This window comes from Ovis aries, chromosome 3, assembly GCF_016772045.2.
Source record: "Ovis aries strain OAR_USU_Benz2616 breed Rambouillet chromosome 3, ARS-UI_Ramb_v3.0, whole genome shotgun sequence".
NCBI classification, from domain to species: domain Eukaryota; kingdom Metazoa; phylum Chordata; class Mammalia; order Artiodactyla; family Bovidae; genus Ovis; species Ovis aries.
In genome coordinates this window covers 16,800,758-16,822,883 of record NC_056056.1, presented here as the reverse complement: position 1 = coordinate 16,822,883, position 22,126 = coordinate 16,800,758, and the positions used below count along the sequence as shown (strand labels likewise).

The following is a 22,126-nucleotide window of genomic DNA, read 5'->3' as shown; positions in this document are numbered from 1 at the left end:
CCCCTACCCCCGGGAACTGGGGGACCCTCCCAGCAGAGGTCACAGTGATTTCCGTACATCAGACTCTGGGAGCTCAGGACCAAGGCCAAGCTGGACATCGGGTCGAGACGGGTCCCTCTGAAGGATCCCACGGTCAGCTCCCTCCCAATCATCACATCCTCTAAACACCCACAGAGCATGCACACACGTCAGGGAATTCAAAAGGGAATTTTTGTAAATGCAGCTCCTTCATTGACTGACTTAGGGCACGGCCCTCCAGGGGATGTCAGAGTCCAGGAGATCCACAGCCCTCCCTGCCAAGCTCACTGTCGACTCAGCTGGGTAAACCCCAGTAATCACGGGGAGGAGGGATGCGGTCTCTGAAGGGGGCAGTGTGGGGATGGGGAGGGGGCATCTCCACGGACCTGGATCTTAGGAACAGCTTCCTGCAGACACCTGACCAAGGGGAGGGAACAACCACGGAGAACTCACTCCTTGGACACGAGTCAGGCATGCAGGGGGGACCTCAAAGTGCACCAGGCTGAAGGGAGGCCGGAAGCTGGCCTTGCAGGTTCAGATAAAGACTCAGAATTTGGTCCTTGAAGCTCCAGTGATGGAGCTTTGATCAGAGCATGTTTATCACTTTAGAACAATCACTCTGTTGCAGAGATCCAGTTAGGTTAGAGAAACCAGTGGGAGCTTTGTTAAGATAGCTAGGGAACCAGTGAGAACGTTGCTGAAGACCACTAACGATTCGGAAGTGGCCTCCCTGTTTTCCATAGTGTATGTCCACAGCGAAAGGCTATTTATCGGGTGTGAGGGCATGGACCCTAAACCAGCAAGTCTTCCAGAACGTGGTGCTGAGGCTGTGCAGTGAGCCCACATGCCATCAGATTAAAACATAGCATCTTTGAATACATACCAGTAGTGAAACAGAAAGAACACTTCTCTCAATTTCAGGAGACCTAGACTTAAGACTTGATTGCACCTTAAATTCACGAGCTCTTTGACACTTCCACAACCCCTTGGAAGCCTCAGCACCATCATCTATAATTTGAGGTAAATAGCAAATGCCCTGCTTCTCGAGGGGTGGTCATGGAGATGGCATAAAGGAAACAGGAAAGCATCAGGGGTGTTCATACAGGAGCATGAAGACAGGGAGCTGACGGCCCTTTCTGCTCTCGGCACCTCTGACTCTCTAGTTCAGCCACTTCACAACTATTTCAGGTACACCCATATGCCAGACACCAAAGTTACCAAAGCAATTAAGGAAAGCGCCATCCTCAAAGAGTGTATAAGGAAATAAACGGCCGAGACTGGGCTTCTTGTCCTAGGAAAACATAAACAAGAAAGGAGTTTGCCAATCCACAGCCAATATGCAACCCTCTATGAATCAGACCCCCTTTACCATGTAATCTGGACTATTTTGGAATAGCCTTAAGAAGGTTCAGAGGGACCACCTCACTGTCAAGGTCTTAGAGTGCTCGTGGCCATGGGATATTTTTATAGTCTCTCTTGGAGTCAAGAGCAGTGCAGATTTTGTACTCATTCTGAATTTAACTAGTATTTAAGTGTGCTGATTATAGCTGCAAATACACTTTTTATTCCAGTTTGTGGTTGGAGAGGTGGCCAGGGAAGAAGCCTTGGAAATTTACAGCACAGAAATAGCATGTGGTCTGTCTGCTTGAAGGAACCAACCCTTCCATGAGCACCAGCGAGAAGGCCAGCAAAGGGCCTGAAGCAAAGATAAGACAATGAAACGAGGTTTTTTGTCACCACATCTGGGCTTTTTGTCACCACATCCCTGTTACCAGGGGCTTCCCAGGTGGCACTAGCGGTAAAGAAGCTGCCTGCCGAAGCAGGAGACCTACGAGACGTAGGTTCAATCCCTGGGTTGGGAAGATCCCCTGGAGGAGGAACTGGCAACCCACTCCAGTATTCTTGCCTGGAAAATCCCATGGACAGAGGAGCCTGGTGAGCTACAGTCAATGGGGTCTCAAAGAGTCAGACACAATTGAAGTGACTTAGTACACAGCACACCCTGTTACTATAGTCTGGGAGAGACCCCCGAAGAAGCAGGCAGCAGCCCCAGGGCCGGGGTTTAAGAAGATCCAGGACACAGCAAGTCTAGCTGGTGAACTGGGGTCACCCAAGCAACACATCTAGACATGATCTGAATACGAAGAAAATGATGAAAGTGGAAATGTGGAAATTGCTTTCTAATGGGCTCTGCCTCAAGGAGCAGCTCTCCTGCTTGTGGAGATGAACTCCTGGTGGCAGAAGGGCCTAGAAAAGACTGGAAAACCTGAACTCGGGTACAGCCGCCAGCATCCTGGGGACCCTCTGAGGTCACCAGATTCTCCTCTGCTGAACTAGGGGTTCAAAGGAAGGGACTTTAACCTTGGGGTTCCTGCACATCCCCTGTTTTCTCCCAGGGCTCAAGAATGGGGAGATTTTAGCTGGAATGGGCCACAAGTGCCCCAAGTTTATTCCAGTCTGAGCCTATTTATTTTTAAGACATCAGGCTTCCAGAAGACTTCTTTGAAGAACTGGTAACTCAACTACCTCCCCAATGTAAGCCTGGAAATCCGTGTGATGTTCGCAACACGACTTCCTTTAAGCAGAACACTGCAGTTCCACGTCGAGACTCATGGGTGCTGCCTGGCAGGGATGTGTGCAGGAGAAGAGGGCATGGAAATCTTGCCCCATAGGGTCTGGCATGGCACTGGCCACCTAATACACGCTTTTGACAATGAAACCCTCAAACGTCCCAGAATTTTAAGTCATTGAGAAAAACTTGGGACAGACAGGTTTCTTTTCAAACAAATACACTTCTGCCTGGCCTTTTTTTTTTTTTTTTTTTTTTGAGAGAAGATGGTGTGAGTTTCTTTATAAATACATTAGAAAGTAAGGGCAAAATAAAAGTATAGGATAAGAAAATCTAGAACATCATGTTGATAACTAATGTTAATGCTGTTATGTTCTTTCTCCATAATGGATGAAGGAAGCTCCTGTGTTACACACAGATTAAATCTGGACCAGTCATCTAATCCAAACTGATCAACAAATATTTCTTTACACTAACACTTGTTGCTCCCATTTCATTGCCCATCTATGCAGGAGTCAGTTGGTAAAGAATCTGCCTGCAATGCAGGAGACCCTGGTTCAGTTACTGGGAGGGAAAGATCCCCTGGAGAAGGAAATGGCAACCCACCCCAGTGTTCTTGCCTAGGAAATCACATGGACAGAGGAGCTGACAGCTACAGAGAAATTTGTCATCTTAAATGCATTTACTTAAAAAGAAATCTGAAAATCACTGAGCTGTCTCTAGTCTAAGAAGTTAAAAAGTAACTGCAGAATAAACACACAGTAAGTAGAAGGAAAGATCTATTAATAGATAAAAACAAAAATAAAATACAGAATTAAAGACAGTCATGGAGTCAAAAGTATTTTTCTTTGAAAATAATAATAAAACATACAGTGTCTGGCAGGTTGGTCAAGAAAAAAATGAAAGATATAGCCCAATTAACATTTTCATAATGAAAAAAAGATAGCAGGGATTTCAAGCAAAATGAATAATTTTATGCTAATTTTAACCTGAAAAACAGGTAACTATGAATATACTCCTAGAAAAATATAATTTAAGAAAACTGAAAGAAGTCCAGTTTAAAAAGAAACAGGAGTTCAGATCATTTTAAACAGCTTGAAAAAATTAGATAAAAATCTGGCAACAAGGAAACCACGAGTTCTTGTTTTTAGCTGAGTACTACCAAAATTTCACGAGCAGATTAATTCAAATCATACACAAATTCTTGCAAGAAATAGGGGAAATAAAGGAAAAATAGGAAATAAAAACCTCTCTCTAAATCAGACAAAAGCAGTTAAGGAAAGGAAAAATATAGGCCAAAGTTACTCATGAGTAAAGAAACAAAAATTTTAAAAAATAAAAGCAAATAGAATCCAGATGTGCACCAGGCACGTATTTAGGGGGGAAAGTAAAGTCAAACAAGCTAGATTTGTTGTAGGCATAGAAGAGAGTTTACCATTGAAATAAGTCATATGTGTCAGATAACATAGTGAGAAGAAAATGGTGGAAATCATACCTTCATCCTAATAGATACAGAGCAGTCTTTGATAAAACTCAACACACACTTATGATTAAAGCAGAAAACAAAACTCTGCAAAACAGAATCATAAGGGAACCTCCTTAACCTAATAAAGGGTATTTGGAAAAAAGTGATAGCAGACATCAGTCTTAATCAAATAAGAACATTTCTTATAAAGATGAGGAACAATGAAGGGCTATCTTTTATTGCTTCAGTTCACTATTATATTAGAGTTCTAACTCAAGCAAAGAAGACAGGAAAAAGAAAACGCCAGAAATGAAAAGAAATAAACCATATTTCAATTATTCACAAATGACTTTACTTCTAGGAGGATCTATAGACAAAAATATTAGAATTACTAAAAGTATAATTAAGTGTCTGGATGCAAGATATGTATAAATATCAATTAGACTTCTATGCTTTGCAAAAATGACATCTCCTAAGGCATCCCGAAACTAAAGTGGCTGGAAACAAACATGTCACATGTACCTAGAAGCATTCAGAAAATGAGTAAGACCTATTCACAAAAGTATACAACTTTCCCCAAATATATGGATAGAACACAAATATATGAATAGTGATACAATGTTCATGGACAGGAGAACCCAACATAAGAAATAAAGTCAGTTCTTTCTCAACTGACCTATAGATTGAAAGCAATCCTAGCAAATCCCCCACTGGTTTTGTTGTTGTCTTTGTCATTGTTATTCCCGTTTCATAAATTAACTCTAAAATCTCTATAGAATGGCAAAAGTCCAAGGACAGCCAAATATCACCCCATAAGAGGAAAAAGGTGAAAGAACCAAATATGAAGGTGTTGCAGAGAATAACAATAATTAAGAGCAGGCAACACTGATACAGAAGTGGGCAAATTAAGCAAGACACAGATAAAAAGGTCACAGAAACAAACCCATGTACCTGGGGAAACAAGACATCACAGGCTGCGTGTCCCAGATACATGGGAAAAACGGATTATTCAATAAACGGAACTAGGAGAATTACTATTCATTATGGATAAAACCAACACTGGATTCCTAAATCACACACAAAAATTAACCCCAAGTAATTTTAAAATAGGTAAAAGAAGATAAGGGAGTAACTTTTAACCTTGGGGCACGGAAGAAAATCTTAAGGGAAAGGCTCTAACCGTAAATGGGCAAAGTTGTCTATATAAAATACACTAAAATCAAGAAAAGCACCTTGTGAAAACATACAGCACAAATGAGGAGGTGATCTTTTTTAACACATGAAACCACCATTGTGAGTCTCCTGAATATGTAAAGAATGCTTTCAAGTTGATGAAAAAACATAACCCAGTGAGAACTGACATCAAAGAGATGAGCAGTCTTTTTACAGTAAATGAAACAGATGATAACTAAACATGTGAAAGAAGCTCAAAACTGCTGGTACATTAAGTTCACTCTACTATTAATTTGTCAAAAATTAAGAAGGCCAATGACACCAAGTGTTGGGATAAGACAAGAGTGACTCTTAAAGGACACTTTTATTCACTGCTGATAACAAGGTGCATTGCTATAACCACTGTGTAAATGAACAGGGCGTTTTCTTGTAAAGTTGGTCATAAATTAGCCTTTCTTCTCCCAAACTCTCCTCCCTGGTATATAACCAAAAGAAAAAGAAATGGCATATGTGCAGCAGAGATATGTGCAAGAATATAAATAGCAGGGTATTTTGTGACAGCCGAAGACTGAAAATAACTCAAACACCCACTGACAGGAGGAAGCATGCATGTTAACCTTATCAGATATTATGTAAGTGAGATGAGTAAATATAGCGGCACAGAACAAGGCTGTTAAATCCTAGAAACAAAACACTGAACAACATCATGACACAACTTTTAACGAGTAGTATTATATATATTTTTAGGGATACAGACTACCAAAAACAGCAAGGAAAGATGAAAGGATAGTGCAGGGAAGGGCAGACAGATAGACGAAAATGTCCACATCGGGCTCACAGTGTTGGCGATGATTTTGTTTGAGGCAAGTTCATTAATTATACTTCATAACTCACATATATAAAGTGTTATATATATATCAGATCCCACCTATCAGATGTTTTTTAAAAGATATGATTAGAATGGTATTGTCGAATCTGGTTCAGATTTAAAATGGGTATCTCTCCAGTGAAATGGTATCTCACCATCTTTAGATGGTGAAACTAAAAAACAAACAAAAATTATTAGTGTTATTTTCCTGGGGAGGACAAAGCGATGAAGCATTTACATATGTGTTTAATAATTTTTCCGTATTTTAATAATTTTTCTACATTCATGTGAAGTGAAAGTTAAAGTTGTTTAGTTCTGTCTGACTCTGCGACCCCATGGATTTTAGTCCATGGACTTCTCCAGGCCAGAATGCTGGAGTGGGTAGCCTTTTCCTTCTCCAGGGGATCTTCCCAACCCAGGGATTGAACCCAGGTCTCACGCATTGCAAGCAGATTCTTTACCAGCTGAGCCACATGGGAAGCCCACTTCATGCATATATGTATTAAAAATGCTAAGTAACCAGCTTTAAAGTGGTGAACTTCAGAAACTCAGAGGCTGAGAGCAACAAGAGCTTCTCAGTGGATTCCAATGGACCACTGTTGATTTACTGTCAACGAATTTAAAGAAAACAGGGATGTCTGGGCTGAGCTGGTGGCCAGATCTCTGGATGGATGTCTTAGACCATGTCCACAGGCCACCCCAACCCAAAGCTTCCATCCATCTCCCTGGCCAGGGAGACAGCTCTGGGTTCAAGAAGTCAAGAAGTTCAAGGAATTAAGAAGTCAGATTCAACTCCAATACCAGGTCTTAAGGTCTATGGATTTCTGTGGGGCCCTAAATGGGAAACCTTGAAAAAAGAAGGGCTAGCTTTCCGGTTTAGAGCTAAGATGGCGCCTGGCGGAAGAGATGAGGGCGTGGCATAAGTTGTTTGTTAAAACTTTTGATTGGCTCTCTTGATTTCCGTGCACATGGACAGTGCATGATCACCATAGACTCTTGTTACAATGAAGCACATGACGACTTGACCTTTAATGTGATTGGTGCAACTATGGCATATTAAGATTTGACCTTTAACGTGATTGGTCCAACCCTCGAAAAACCCCCTTGCTTGCCTATATAAACCAAGAGTTTGTGGCAATAAAGCGGAACTGCTCAGAGGGACCCCCTATGGCATCTAGTTGTCTCTTGCTCGCTGAGGGGCTGGGTTGGCGGACAGCAGGCTCACCTCCGGACCCCTCAGCTTTGCTGAGGGAAGTTCCACTGCCTCTCTCTTTCTGTGGAGCGCCCCCGGCAGATTTCATGATCCTTTTTAATTATACAGGACCTTTAAGTCCTGTCCTATAAAAGAACAGGGTCGTGTACTTATAATTTCTTCTTTATTCTGATGGAAACTTTTCAATTCTCTTTAAAAGAAAAGAAAAGGACTATGAAATGCTTTTCCTTGGCTAGGCCCCTCTTCAAAGATTGTGAAATATGATTTTTTCCCCCCAGCATGGAATAATTTATACATGAAACATCCTGCTTCTTGTTAGTCCTCACATTCAGTTCACTCACTCACACAGTATGCTCTTCATTCTGATGTTTCAAAACCCCACAGTGCATCTGACTTTCTTTCTAGGGGGTGCTGGTGATAAGATTACACTCTGATGTCCACTTCAGCTTGCACCACAATGTTGAACTTGAACTGGGCAGAGAGGATCTAGAACAAAATTACAAAGTACCTTGCAAAGTATCTGGTAGGGCCGACACTTCCTAACACATCTAGGGATGGCTGCCCCAGAGCCCGCTGGCCTCATGTCAGCCTCATCCCTCCCCACACTAATCCTGCCCACTAATGAATTTAGAGTGATGGTCCTGAACTCTGCAAATAATTCATCAAGTTCAATATATATGGCCCTTCCCTCAGCTGGGTAGTGATATCTTTAGATTTCCATAAAGCACAGGCCAACCATTCTTTGTTAAAGAGGCTCTTTTAAAACTCCAACACCCAGAGAGGACACCATCCCACTGCCACCAACTTCTTGCTTGTAGATGTCTCGCAAACCTAAATAATGTCCATTTTTAACCAAGCTCTTTTCCAAGACTTCCTATTCCTCCCATCCAAAACCTTCTTTCCAGGCAGAAAGGTCAAGTGAGATGTGGAAGCTGGGTGCGCTGGGTTAGCTGGGCTCCACCATTTCCCAGCTGCATCATCCTGAAGTCGCTTTTGGTCTTAGTTTTCTCAGCTGGACCACAGGAACAACAGCAGCTATCATCACGGGAGAGTTACGTAAGCGATCAGTACACAGTGCACGTGGAGGTTCAAGTATAAACTCCAAGGCCTACACCAACGACAGCTGTGAGCAGACATCCTTTGCTATTTCATCTCTCCCTAGACACGTGGACAGTGGCTTCAGGAACCCGAGAATAAATCAAGGTTATGGCTTCTTTCTGCTGTGCTGGAAGGCATCCCTCAGTCCCATCCTCCAAATTCCTACAGCCCTCCCTAGTAACCGGACCATCCCTCCCCTGAGCACAGAAGGCACATGACCATGGAACGCTTGGCCCTCCTCACAGCTGTGTGCAGGGTGCTTCCTGTCATCTTGTTTGCATCTTCTGTGCTCCCAAGGTCTGCCCTCTCCACACCCCCCCATAGGTCCCAGAGGAGGCTGCAGGTGGTCATTCCATTTGCATTTGGTTTCTGATCAGTAACGAATAGCTGAATGTTGTTTACACATCATGAGAATCGTGCCCACCCTTCTGGCACAGCTGGGACTTCCAGGTAGGTAGGGAGGCACTGCTGTCATTCCCATTTTAACAAAGAAGAAATCCAGGCTCTGAGATGCCAGTGACTTTCCCCAGCTCCAATTTCCTGGTGGCTCAGATGGTAAAGCATCTGCCTGCAATGCAGGAGACCCGGGTTCAATCCCTGAGTCGGGAGGATCCCCTGGCAACCCACTCCAGTACTCTTGCCTGGAAAATTCCGTGGATGGAGAAGCCTGGTGGGCTACAGTCTATGGGATCACAAAGAGTAGGACAGGATTGAGCGACTTCACCTTCACTTTCCCCAGCTCCTAGGCAGGAAGGGGTGAAGCTGGGCCTGGACCTGCCTTCTGACTCCCTGTGTCCACCTCTTCCCACCACAACACAGAGCTTTGAATCTACTCTAGGTGCCCCAAAGGAGAGATTTTCTGGATTTCATAGGGAGGAACTGAGCTACAGCCAACAATAACTTTTTACAAGTACACAGGACTTTAACACATTCCTCAGTTGTCATAAAATTATAGAAGAATTTTAAATAGTTGCAGAAGATACAACTTCTGGCATACTGAAAACACTGTCTTTTTAAAATAAAGTAGCAACAGTTGAAAGAAGTGTAATTTCTACTGTATCACTTATTCTTTTAAATATCCATGAATAACTAAAGCAATCCTGAGAAAGAAGAATGAAGCTGAACACGTCCTGATTTCAAACTATATGATGAAGCTACAGTAATTAAAACAGTATAGTATTGGCATAAAACAGACACACAATTCAATAGAACATAGTAAAAATCCTAAAAGTTTCTGCATGGCAAAGAAATCATCAACAAAATGAAAAGGCAACTTGTAGTATGGGAAAAAAATATTTGTAACCCCCCCCTATCTGATAAGGGGTTAACATTCAAAATATAGAAAGAACTCATATCACTCAATAGTAAAAGTACAAATAATCCAATTTTGAAATGGGCAAAGAACTTAAACAGATATTTTTACAAATGGCCGACAGGTAGATGAAGATATATGCTCAACAGCACTACGTATCATGGAAAGGCAAATCAAACCACAAGATGTCACCTCACACCTGTTAGAATGTCTGTTATCAGAGACAAGAGATAAATGCTGACAAGGGGGTAGAGAAGAGGGTACCGTTGGACACTGATGATGGAAAGTGTAAACTGGAACAGGCCCTGTGGAAAACAGTATGGAGGGTCCTCAGATTATTAAAAATATAGCAACATGATCCAGCAATCCCATTTCTGGGTTTACATCTGAAGGAAACAAAATCATTAACTCAAAGAGATAACTGAAGTCTCACGTTCAGTGTAATTCTACCCTCCGGAGGCAAGATGTTAGAAACAACCTCAGTGTCTGTTGACAGAAGAATGGATAAATATATATATATGTGGCATATATATGGTATAAATACAATGGATTATTATTCAGCCTTAAAAAGAGAGGAAGTCCTGACATTTGCAACATGGATGAACTGGTGGCATTATGCAGGTGAAATAAACCAGACCACATGGTATCACTTATATTAAAATCTGAAAAAAAAAAAAAAAAAAAGGAAAACTCATAGAAACAGAGAGAAGAAAGGTGGCTGTCAAGTGCAGGGCGGGTGGGGGAAATAGGGAGCGGTTGGTAAAAGTGTGAAAGCTTTCAGTTATAAGATGAGTAAGATCTAAGGGTTAACATATAAATGGTGACTATACAGGCCTCTGGTTTAAACCAACACATTCAGGAAAAAATTTCAGAAAAAATATATTCACTTCAATGCACCTCTCCTCAGAAAATACCTTAACACATCATTTTATCATAACCGTGTTTCAATTATATGTTTGTCCATATTATTTGCATATTTATCTCCTTCCAATAGTTTAACAGATGAGAACGGTTTTCACTGTTAAGCCAATGAACCGATAAGAATTCCTTTCTATCAGGAAGATTTTACCTTATTTTAAATTCAGATAAGTGTGTTTATACATAGTTGATACATAGAATAAATTATGGAATTCGCTCATAAAATTAGCCACTAAAATAAGTAAATTCAGGACTAAAATGAGATTGAGGTAAGTCAATTATGTTATGCAGTTTTCAATAAATGATAATGACCAGATACTAAAGATTTCCTCACTGACATTAATCAAGCATGTTAACTGTAGCAGAAACCATAAAGTATCATAAAGGATGGTATTTCTTTGGTAAAAGGGCTTGTTAAGCTTTGGGTAATTAAAAAAAGAAAGAAAAAAAAAGTACTGTATGCAGGAAGAAATGGCAACCCACTCCACTATCCTTGCCTGGAAAATCCCATGGACCAGGGAGCCTGGCAGGCTGCTGTCCACGGGGTCACAAAGAGCTGGACACAACTGAACGACTGTACACACACTCACTGTGCACTTTTTGAATTGAGGAGGGGAAAAAAATTCCATTATTCCCTGTTTCCCATCTTTTCTTTGCAACAGTGGCCAATGAATCTGTCCAAATTACTTCAAAAAAATTCTATCACTATGCTAACAGCAGAGAAGGCAATGGCAACCCACTTCAATATTCTTGCCTGGAAAATCCCATGGACAAAGGAGCCTGGTAGGCTGCAGTCCATGGGGTCGCTAAGGGTTGGACACAACTGAGCGACTTCTCTTTCACTTTTCACTTTCATGTATTGGAGAAGGAAACGGCAACCCACTCCAGTGTTCTTGCCTGGAGAATCTCAGGGACAGAGGAGCCTAGTGGGCTTCTGTCTATGGGGTCGCACAGAGTCGAACACGACTGAAGTGACTTAGTAAGATGCTAACAAATCCTGATGGTTCCAGACCAGCCACAGCAGGGGGTCTAATCCAGCCGTGCAGGGTCCGCCCGAGGGGCCCTAATTACTGCCTTCTGCCCTCTGTCCCTCCCTTCTCTCCACTCAAGACACATCCCTTCAGCCGTGAAGGGACCTAGTACTCAGCACCTCTTTCTCACAGTCTCAGTTCTGCTCCATCCTGCACTAAAGTTTTGGGAACTGGCATCCCACACCTGCTGTCTAGCCTGCATCAAAGGAAAACGTCAGAGCAGAAAACCCACCCACGGCTCCTCCTCCATCCCTCTGGGACCTTGCACACAATAGATGCTCATCAGCTGTCTGCTGCCCGGATGTCCAGAGAAACTCACAGCATCCTGGCACTGAGGTCCTCGCTGCCGCTGGGCCCTGGGACATGCAGACAGTGAGGATGCTTAGCAGACTTACCAGCAAATGCTGACTTGACAGCACAACCTCGACAACAGCACGTGTAGCTCTCAAAACAAAGAGAACAAGAACAATGACAGCAAAAGCCCAAGAAACTGCAATGGAGACAAACGTCGAAAATGTGACACCGTTACGATTTCTTTTACCGAGACCCACAGCCACGGGATCTCAGAGGAGCATCTTTACGTGTTTCTATTTCTAAAAATACTGCTGGCCTAACCGCCTCAGCCACTCTGAAACCATGAGAACTAAAGCCGGGTATTGATATTTTCGATTCTAGTTAGTGTTTTAGCGACCTTTGCCTTAAAGCTTCACCAGCCAAGACTGAGCCCCGTGTCCCAGCTGCAGCTCTCGGAATGCTGGCCGTTCCCAAGGCTGCGTTAAGGCCAAGGCTCAGCTAAACTTTCTTTACAGAAGATTTCTTTTCTTATCGATGACATTCTCCAATTGGGGGTGGGGAGAGGGGGATAGGAAAAGGAAAAAAACTCTTGTTTCAGATTTAGCTACTTCAATCACAGAAGTGAGACCTGGGGGTGGTTTATATCCTCTGAAGGCTGTTTCTCTTTATAAACCCTAAACATTTAAAATAGCTTTGCCTGTGCTGGAATGTCATTTTCTGGTATTTGGGCTTCTTCCACACGAATCTTTTTGTGACTATGAAGCCATTTCAGTTCTTGGAATTTGCTGGAGACTGATTCCCAAACATAGAGTCCTGGGAGGTGGGAGTGGGCCGATGCAGGGAGAAAGCACAAGTCCACTCTGCTTCACAATGCGTTCTTTCCCAGGGTGCGTTCACGTTCCCCTCATACCTGGGGAGACTGTGTCTGAACCAGTCAGGGTGCTGCAGAGAAAGCTGCAATAACCCTAAACCATTGTAGCTGAGGTCAAAATGCACACACACACTCACACACACACTCATTCAGTACCCAAGGCCTGTGAAGAAGTGGGGGGCTGTGCTTGAAATGTCACTCATCACACTTCCTGTTTCTTTGCAGTGCTTATGAGCCGGCTGGAGACCTCCCTCAGCCTCAGCAAAAAAAAAATGTGTCAGTGAGAAATTAGCAACAGATTCCCAGGATTACTGGAGAAACGCTGGTAATGTCAGTAAGTGGTACACGGTCAGGGATTCAACAGGGATTTTCAAGTGGGCCCTTTGAGAGTGCAGGTGACAAGTCTGGCCTAATGGTTAGGACTCCACACTCTCACTGAGGCTTCAATCCCTGGTCGGGGAACAAACATGCTGCTTGCCAAAAAAATTAAAAAATAAAGTGCAGGAGGTGAAAAGGCAAGGCAAGCTGATGAGGACTTAAGGCTGTCGGGGAGAGAATGTTGGAATTTAGCTTCCCTAAACTGCCCCAACAACACGAGATGAATATACACATGGACGTCACCAGATTGCCAAGTTCAGATTGATTATATTCTTTGCAGCCGAAGATGGAGAAGTTCTATACAGTCAGCAAAAACAAGACTGGGAGTTGACTGTGGTTCAGATCATGAACTCCTTACTGCAAAATTTAGACTTAAAATGAAGAAAGTAGGGAAAACCAATAGATCAATCAGGAGTGTGAGTGAAAAGTCGCTCAATCGTGTCTGACTCTCTGCGACCCTATGGACTACACAGTCCATGGAATTCTCCAGGTCAGAAGAGTAGAGTAGGTAGCCTTTCCCTTCTTCAGGGGATCTTCCCAACCCAGGGATCAAACCCAGGTCTCCCACATTGCAGGTGGATTTCTTTACCAGCTGAGCCACAAGGGAAAACCATGATATGACCTAAATCAAATCCTTTATGATTATACAGTGGAAGTGACAAATAGGTTCAAGGAATTAGATTTGATAGACAGAGTGCCTGAAGAACTAGGGACACAGGAACATAACATTGCACAGGAGGTGGTGATCAAAACCATCCCCATGAAAGAGATGCAAAAAGGCAGAACGGTTGTCTGAGGAGACCTCAAAAATAGCTGAGAAAAGAAGAGAAGCAAAAGGCAAAGGAGAAAAGGAAAGCTGTATCAATCTCCATGCAGAGTTCCAAAGAATAGCAAGGAGAGATAAGAAAACTTTTGTAAGTGATCAATGCAAAGAAACAGGAAAACAATAAAAAGGGAAAGACTCTTGAGATCTCTTCAAGAAAATTAGATATCAAAGGAACATTTCATGCAAAGATGGGCACAACAAAAGACAGAAACGGTATGGACCTAACAGAAGCAGAAGATATTAAGAAGAGGTGGCAAGGATACACAGAAGAACTGTACAAAAAACATCTTCATGACCCAGATAATCACAGTGGTGTGATCACTCACCTAGAGCCAGACATCCTGGATGAGAAATCAAGTGGGCCTTAGGAAACATCACTATGAACAAAGCTAGTGGAGGTGGTGGAATTCCAACCGAGCTATTTCAAATCCTAAAAGAAGATGCTGCAAAAGTGCTGCATTCAATATGTCAGCAAATTTGGAAAACTCAGCAGTGGCCACAGGACTGGAAAAGGTCAGTTTTCATTCCAATCCCAAAGAAAAGCAATGCCAAAGAATGCTCAAACTACAGCACAATTGCACTCATCTCACATGCTAGCAAAGTAATGCTCAAAATTTTCCCAGACAGGCTTCAGCAGTACATGAACTGAGAATTTCTAGAGTTCAAGCTGGATTTAGAAAAGGCAGACGAACCAGAGGGATCAAATTGCCAACATCTGTTGGGTTATAGAAAAACCAAGAGAGTTCCAGAAAATCATCTACTTCTGCTTTATTGACTATGTTAATGGCTTTGACTGTGTGGATTACAACAAACTGGAAAAGTCTTAAAGAGATGGGAATACCAGGTATTCCTGAGAAATCTGTATGCAGGTCAAGAAGCAACAGTTAGAACTGGACATGGAACAACGGACTACTTCCAAATTGGGAAAGAAGTACATCAAGGCTGGATATTGTCACCCTGCTCATTAACATATACATAGAGTACATCATAGGAAATGCTGGGCTGGATAAAGTACAAGCTGGAATCAAGATTGCTGGGAAAAATATCAATAACCTCAGATATGCAAATGACACTACCCTTATGGCAGAATTAAAGGGCCTCTTGATGAAAGTGAGAGAGGAGAGTGAAAAAGCTGGCTTAAAACTCAACATTCAAAAAACGAAGATCATGACATGCAGTCCCATCACTTCATGGCAAATAGATGGAAAAAGAATGGAAACAGTGAGAGACTTTATTTTCTTGGTCTCCAAAGTCACTTTAGATGGTGACTGCAGCCATGAAATTAAAAGACACTTGCTCTCTGGAAGAAAAGTTATGACCAACCTAGACAGCATATTAAAAAGCAGAGGCATTACTTTGCTGACAAAGGTTTGTTTAGTCAAAGCTATGGTTTTTCTAGTAGTCGTATATGGATGTGAGAGTTGGACCATAAAGAAAGCTAAGCACCGAAGAATTGATGCTTTTGAACTGTGGTATTGGAGATTACTCTTGAGAGTCCCTTGACTCTTGAGAGTCCCTTGGACTGCAAAGAGATCCAACCAGTCCATCCTAAAGGAAATCAGTCCTGAATGTTCATTGGAAGGACTAATGCTGAAACTGAAGCTCCAATACTTTTGCCACCTGATGCGAAGAACTGACTCATTGGAAAAGACCTTGATGCTGAGAAAGACTGAGGGCAGGAGGAGAAGGGGATGACAGAGGATGAGACGGTTGGATGGCATCACTGACTTGATGGACAAGAGTTTGAGCAACTCAGGGAGTTGGAGATGGACAGGGAAGCCTGGCGTATTGCCGTCCATGAGGTCGCAGAATCAGACACGACTGAGCGACTGAATGGAACTGAAAGTGCCCCATATCCCCAGGTCCAGGCACACTGACAGCCCACTGCTCCTGTCTTCCCAGCCAAGCCCTCCAGTGTCCCGGTACAGACAGCACTGGTCCTTCCCCTGCCCCTCCAGCCATCCATCACCCAGCCTGACCTCCTCCTCGAGACCTACATGCTTTCTCAAGGAGGTTACATGGTAACCTCCCAGTGACCTGGGTCATCTCTCTCCTGCAGACACTGTTGTTCAGGCAGTCCTTTCTTTCATTTTGCCCCTCTGCTCAGCCAAACAATATTCTTTTTTTAAATTTTTTATTGGACTATCTTTAATTTACAGTGTTGTATTAGTTTCCGGTGCAAAGTAAAATGAATCAGTGTTATACATATATATATATATGTATATATATATATATATATATCCAATCTTTTTCAGAGTCTTTTCCCATATAGCTTATTAGAAAATACTGAGTAGAGTTCCCTTTGCTATACTGTAGGCCTTTGTTCATTATCTGTTTTATATATACGAGTGCGTATGAACCTAAAAATTATCATACTAAGTGAAGTGAGTCACACAAAGACAAATAACACATGATATCACTTATATGTGGGATCTAATTTTAAAATGATACAAATGAACCTTTTTACAAAAGAGAAACAGACTCACAGATCTTGATATTTCAAGTCTTGAGCTACTGTGTGCTTAGTTGCTCAGTCGTGTCTGACTCTTTGCAACCCCATGGACTGTAGCCTGCCAGGCTTCTTTGTCCATGGGATTCTCCAGGCAAGAAGACTGAAGTCAGCTGCCATAAGCTCCTCCAGGGGATCTTCCCAAACCAGGGATCTAACCCAGGTCTTCCTCATTGCAGGAGGATTCTTTACCGTCTGAGCCACAAGGGAAGCTCAAGAATACCCGAGCGGGTAGCCTATCCCTTCTCCAGAGGATCTTCCCAACCCAGGAATCAAACCGGGGTCTCCTGCATTGCAGGTAGATTCTTTACCAACTCAGCTACCAGGGAAGCTACTGTGCATGCTTTCAAGTCCCCAGCTGAACTGTCTAGATAAACACACAATCACACGGATGGGGGTCTTTCCATCTGTGGCCATGAGCTCCAGGTAGATTCATACCAGGGGATCATGCCGCATCTGCCTCTCCCTGGAGGTCTCCTCACTCTTTCCCTTTTCCCCCAAACTAACAAGACCTCTTGCACCATGGAAGTCTCAACTGAAGACTTCACTTCCAATTTCACAAAGAAAATAGAAGCAATCACAAGAAAATGCCTCTTCTGAGCGCCACACGTGTCGGTCATGTAGTCCATCCCCCCCCAGTAACTATCTGTGTTCCTCTCTAAACAACCCCACCTGTACACAAACAAACCTCCTTCACCTACTCAAGACATAGTCCCAGCAACCCTCTGTCCTGTATTAACATTTTTTCCTCTCTACTAGACCATCCCCACGGATGTATAAATAAAGCTAATGCATCGTAACTAAAAACAATTCTCTCAGCCTGACTTGCCCCACCAGATACCACCCCATATTCTGCTCCCCCTGGCAGCAAACCTCCTCCAAACTGTTGCCAACAATCTCTGTCTCAGATTCTTCCCTCCATCTTTCCCTTCAAGCCCACTCTCCTTGGCCTTGGTTGCCATAGCCACCAGACCCACATGACATTTTGCGGTTTTTACTGAAGCCATCAATGGCCCACATGGCCCTGGTTCAAGAGTCAGTTCTCCGTCTCCACCTCACTTGGCCTGTCCACACACTGGGCACAGCTCATCATTCCCTCCTTCTGAAATTATTGCATGTGGTTTTCAGGAAGACTCACCCCTGGATTTCCCCCTATCTGCCTGGGGGTTGCTTCATGGTGCTCCAAAAGCTGGAAAGTCCCAGGACCAATCTTGAAAACTCTTCTATCCCCAGGATCTCACCTGACCTTATTCCTTTAACAACCACAGACCAAAGACCTCCGTTTTATCTCCAGCTCAGACCACTGTCTTCAACTACCAGATCTGGATATACCTGTCACTCAGCCTCTCCATTTGGGGGTCTTATAATCTCAAACGCAATCTGTTCAAAATCGAACCCCTTGTGGCATCACACCCTTGCCACCACCCTGGCGGAGTTTCCCATCTCAGTTGGTGACAACTCTCCAGTTATGCAAGCTAAAAATTTTGCTATCATGATGGACTTTCCCTTCTTCTCAAGCCTTACATCCATTCTGCCAAGACACCTTAAGGGCTCTTTCTCCAAAATATATCCAGAATTCGACCACTTCCTGCTTCTCACGGCTACCAATGGAGCAGACCACTGAATTATCTCTTGCTGGAATTACTACAATGGATTTCTCTAATGACCTCTAAGTGGTCTCCTGGTCTTCCCCCATCCTTTATCAGTGCCAGAATGAGCCGATTAAAACAGATCCTGTCCCTTCTCTGCTTAAACCCCTGCACTGATTTTCAAACCTAGAATTCCTCTAATGGTCTACGATGCTAAAACATGGTCAGTTCTCCACTGTCTCCTGACCACCCCACTCACAGCTCTAGGCTGGTTCCCCGCCAGCCCCCCTGCCTCAGTGTTCCTGGACTCTGGGCCTTTACACACACGTCTTCTTCTAACTGCAATTCTCTTGTCCCAGATGCTAACTGGCTAATTCCCAGTTCAGTTCAGTTGAGTTGCTCAGTCATGTCTGACTCTTTGCGACCCCATGGACTACACCACACCAAGTCTCCCTGTCCATCACCAATTTCCCGAGTTTACTCAAACTCATGCCCATTGAGCCATCCAACCATCTCATCCTCTGTCATCTCCTTTTCCTCTCACCTTCAATCTTTCCCAGCATCAGGGTCTTTTCAAATGAGTCAGTTCTTCACATCAGGTGGCCAAAGTATTGGAGTTTCAGCTTCAACATCAGTCCTTCCAATGAACATTCAGAACTGATCTCCTGTAGGATGGACTGGTTGGATCTCCTTGCAGTCCAAGGGACTCTCAAGAGTCTTTTCCAACACCACAGTTCAAAAGGATCAATTCTTTGGCGCTCAGCTTTCTTGATGTCCAACTCTCACATCCATACATGACCACAGGAAAACCATAGCCTTGACTAGATGGACCTTTGTTGGCAAAATCCCATAGTTCCTTAAATCCCTGTTCAAATGTCAGCTGTTTAACAAGGCCTCCCAGAGCACTCCATTTAAAACTCCACCCCTCTAGAGCTGGTAGCTTTTTATTTTCTCCACAACACTTACGCCTGGGAATGAGACATAAAATTCACTCCCTCACACAGTGGAGCAGACACGGTCTGTCTCTCGGTGCCTGTCCCCACCCTCGCCTTCCACTCATATCCTGCCGTCCTGGAATTTCCAAGAAAGCAGAAGGGTCGGAGCAGAACCGGGCACAACGCGAGTGGCTCAGTCCATCTCTTCTAGGTGAATCCATGAATCATGGAAACCCTAGAGACACCGCTTTGATCTTCTAAACCTGTTTCCCAGTCCACAAAACCAGACTGGCAATATCAACCTCATGAAATTGTTAAAGGCAGTAAATGAGGACTTGGGTGGAAATCTTCGTAAAATATTAATTACTATAATCACTAACATAATATGCTAAGGACCATCCTCAAAATTCATTAAGGAGAAGCAAACTAGGCAACAGCTTACATGGTATGGTTTTTAAGTTTAGAAAAACTCATTTGGGGTCTTTCCCAACAACTGCCTGAGATTCCACCTAAAAGACATAAATGAAGGTTTTCAAGCTTTCCTTTTCCAAATTCAAAGTTACCTCTGAAACGTCCTGATGGGAGGAGAGGAACGGTCTTCTGGCCAAATTCCAGGGTCCCCAGAGGCTCAGCTGGCTCGCCCTTTCATGGCAGGATGCCCTCCTGGAGAAGGGGGAGGAGGCCTCTGGCACTGGGGTCCCTGTAGACCTAGGGGAAGGGGAGAACACCAGACTCCGCCGAATGCCGACCACCTGGGGACAGGAGAAGGGTGCAGGAGCTTAGTGAGCAGGTCTCGGCGGGGGCGGCAAACATCAGCATGCCCACTCAGCACCCTCCCGGCATCAGCCTTTCCAGTCTCCAATCCAAGAGGGAAAGCCTGTGAAATAACCACTAAAGTCTAGGCAGATTAATCTATGAAAGCATTACAGTTCACTGGAAGAGGGGCTGAGGCTTATGGGGTAAGTAACCAAACTCCACCAGGAGGCTAACAGATACGTTTACCACCACAGACAATTTTCAGATGACAAAGTGTCCCTGGTCTTCCTTTCCACCTCCCTCCTTTCCCAATCACACCCATACAGGTTTGCCCCAACTGGACTCCTACAGGGAGAGGTTTAGGTCCACAGAATAGCAACATAAAGCAAGACTACATGAACTGCAGTTCCCAGTGAAACTACTAAGGAGATAACTGAAAAATGAATCAAGAATGGACTACAGAATTAAAAAGGCAGATTAGAAACTAACGCTAAAGGAGGCAAAACAGGGGAATAAAGAAACGCAAATGACACAGATCCATAGGGAAAAACAGCGAAACGGCAGGCATAAATCCTATCTCATCAGTAATTACACTAAATAGTCTAAACACTCCAATCAAATGGCAGAAATGGGTGCAATGGACACCGAACACACGCTGTCGAAGCAGACCCATTTCAGAACAGCATCAGAGAGCAAAACACTTATAAATTCCACAAGCTATACAATATTTATATGTTGAAAATTACCAAAACATCATTACAAGAAATGAAAAACTAAGTAAATAGACATCCTGTGCTCAAGGATTAAAGACAAAATCATTAAGACAGCAATACTTCCCAAATTGACCTTCAGGTTCAATGCAATCTCTGTTAAAATCTCAGCTTTCTTTTTTACAAAAATTGACAAGTTGTTCCTAAAATTCATATTGAAATCCAAGACACATAAAGACAAAACAACCTTAAAAAGGAAAAGCAATGTTGGAGAATTCACATTTACTGATGTCAAAAATTTAAAAAAAAGAAAAGCTACCATAATCAAGATAGTGCAATAGTTGTATAAGGACACATAGAAAAGGAAAATGGCTTAGAACTGACATTCAGAAATATACCCACATATTTGTTTAACTGATTTTTGACAAAAGTGCCATGACAATCCAGAGAATAAATGATAGCTTCTCAAAAAATAGTACTGACATTCAAAAAATGAGTCTCTACACAGACCTCATACCTTCCACAAAAATTAACTCAAAATGGATCACAGACCTAAATGTAAGAACAGAAAATTACAAAACTCCTGGAAGAAATCATAGCAGTAAATCTTTGTAATCTTTACACGCTAGTTTCTTAGATATATCTCCAAAAGTACACACAACAAAAGAAAAAGAGGTAAGTTGGAACGCAATCAAAATTTTAAAATTTTGTGTACTACTGACAACCATCAATAAAGTAAAATCAACCCACAGAAGGGGGAGAAAATATACACAAATCCATCTATCTGATATAGACGTTATACATATCTGATAAAGATGTTGTATCCAAAGTATATAATGAACACATTCAAATCAACAATAAAAAGAGAAATAACCCAAATAAATAATGGGCAAAAGATGTAAATAGACATTTCTCCAAAAAAAGTTATCCAAATGGCCAACAAGCACATTTAAAAAATGTTCAACATGATTGTTTAGCTTAGGAAAGGCAAATCAAATGAGATATCACGTCATATCCACTAGGATGACTAGAATCAAAGACAGAAGACAACAAGTGTAGGCGCAAATGTGGAGAATTCTGAACCCTTACATTACACGTTACTACTGGGAAAGTAGTGCTACAGCCGCTTTGAGAAATTGGCAGTTTCTCAAAGTGTGAAACACAGAGTCACGTATAACCCAGCAATTTCACACCTAGGTATGCACCCACGAGGATGGAAAACAAACGTCCGCACAAACACCTATATGTGAATGTTCGCAGCAGCATCACTAAAAGTCACTAAGTGGAAACCAGCCAAATGTCCATCCACTGGGGAATGTGGTTTGCCCACACATGGAGTTGTGCTACAATAAGGAGGAACTATGAGCACATCCCAGGCGGCTCAGCGGTAAAGAATCTGCCTACAATGCGGGAGGGCTGGGTTCAATCTCTGGGTCAGGAAGGTCTCCTAGAGAAGAAAATGGTAACCCACTCCAGTGTTCTTGCCCGGGAAATCCCACAGATGGAGGAGCCTGGCAGACTACAGTCCACAGGGTTGCAAAGAGTTGGACACGACTTAGCAACTAAACACACATGAATGCATCATGCTAAGTA

General features: G+C 43.0%; 1 protein-coding gene across 14 annotated transcripts in view; it reads right to left on the bottom strand.

Moving 5' to 3' along the window:
• RNF144A (ring finger protein 144A) overlaps positions 1-22,126 on the bottom strand; it is a 133,731-nt gene that overhangs the window by 77,372 nt on the left and 34,233 nt on the right. For 9 of the 14 annotated variants that reach the window (XM_060413809.1, XM_042245756.2, XM_060413810.1 and 6 more), the window contains exon 2: positions 19,631-19,819. The exons of 3 other annotated variants lie outside the window; for them this stretch is intronic. The gene's annotated coding sequence lies outside the window, so the exon portion shown is untranslated. Of the gene's footprint in view, positions 1-12,060; positions 12,176-19,630; positions 19,820-22,126 lie in introns of those variants that run through there. 2 more of the 14 variants (XM_060413814.1, XM_042245757.2) reach the window with 2 other exon arrangements.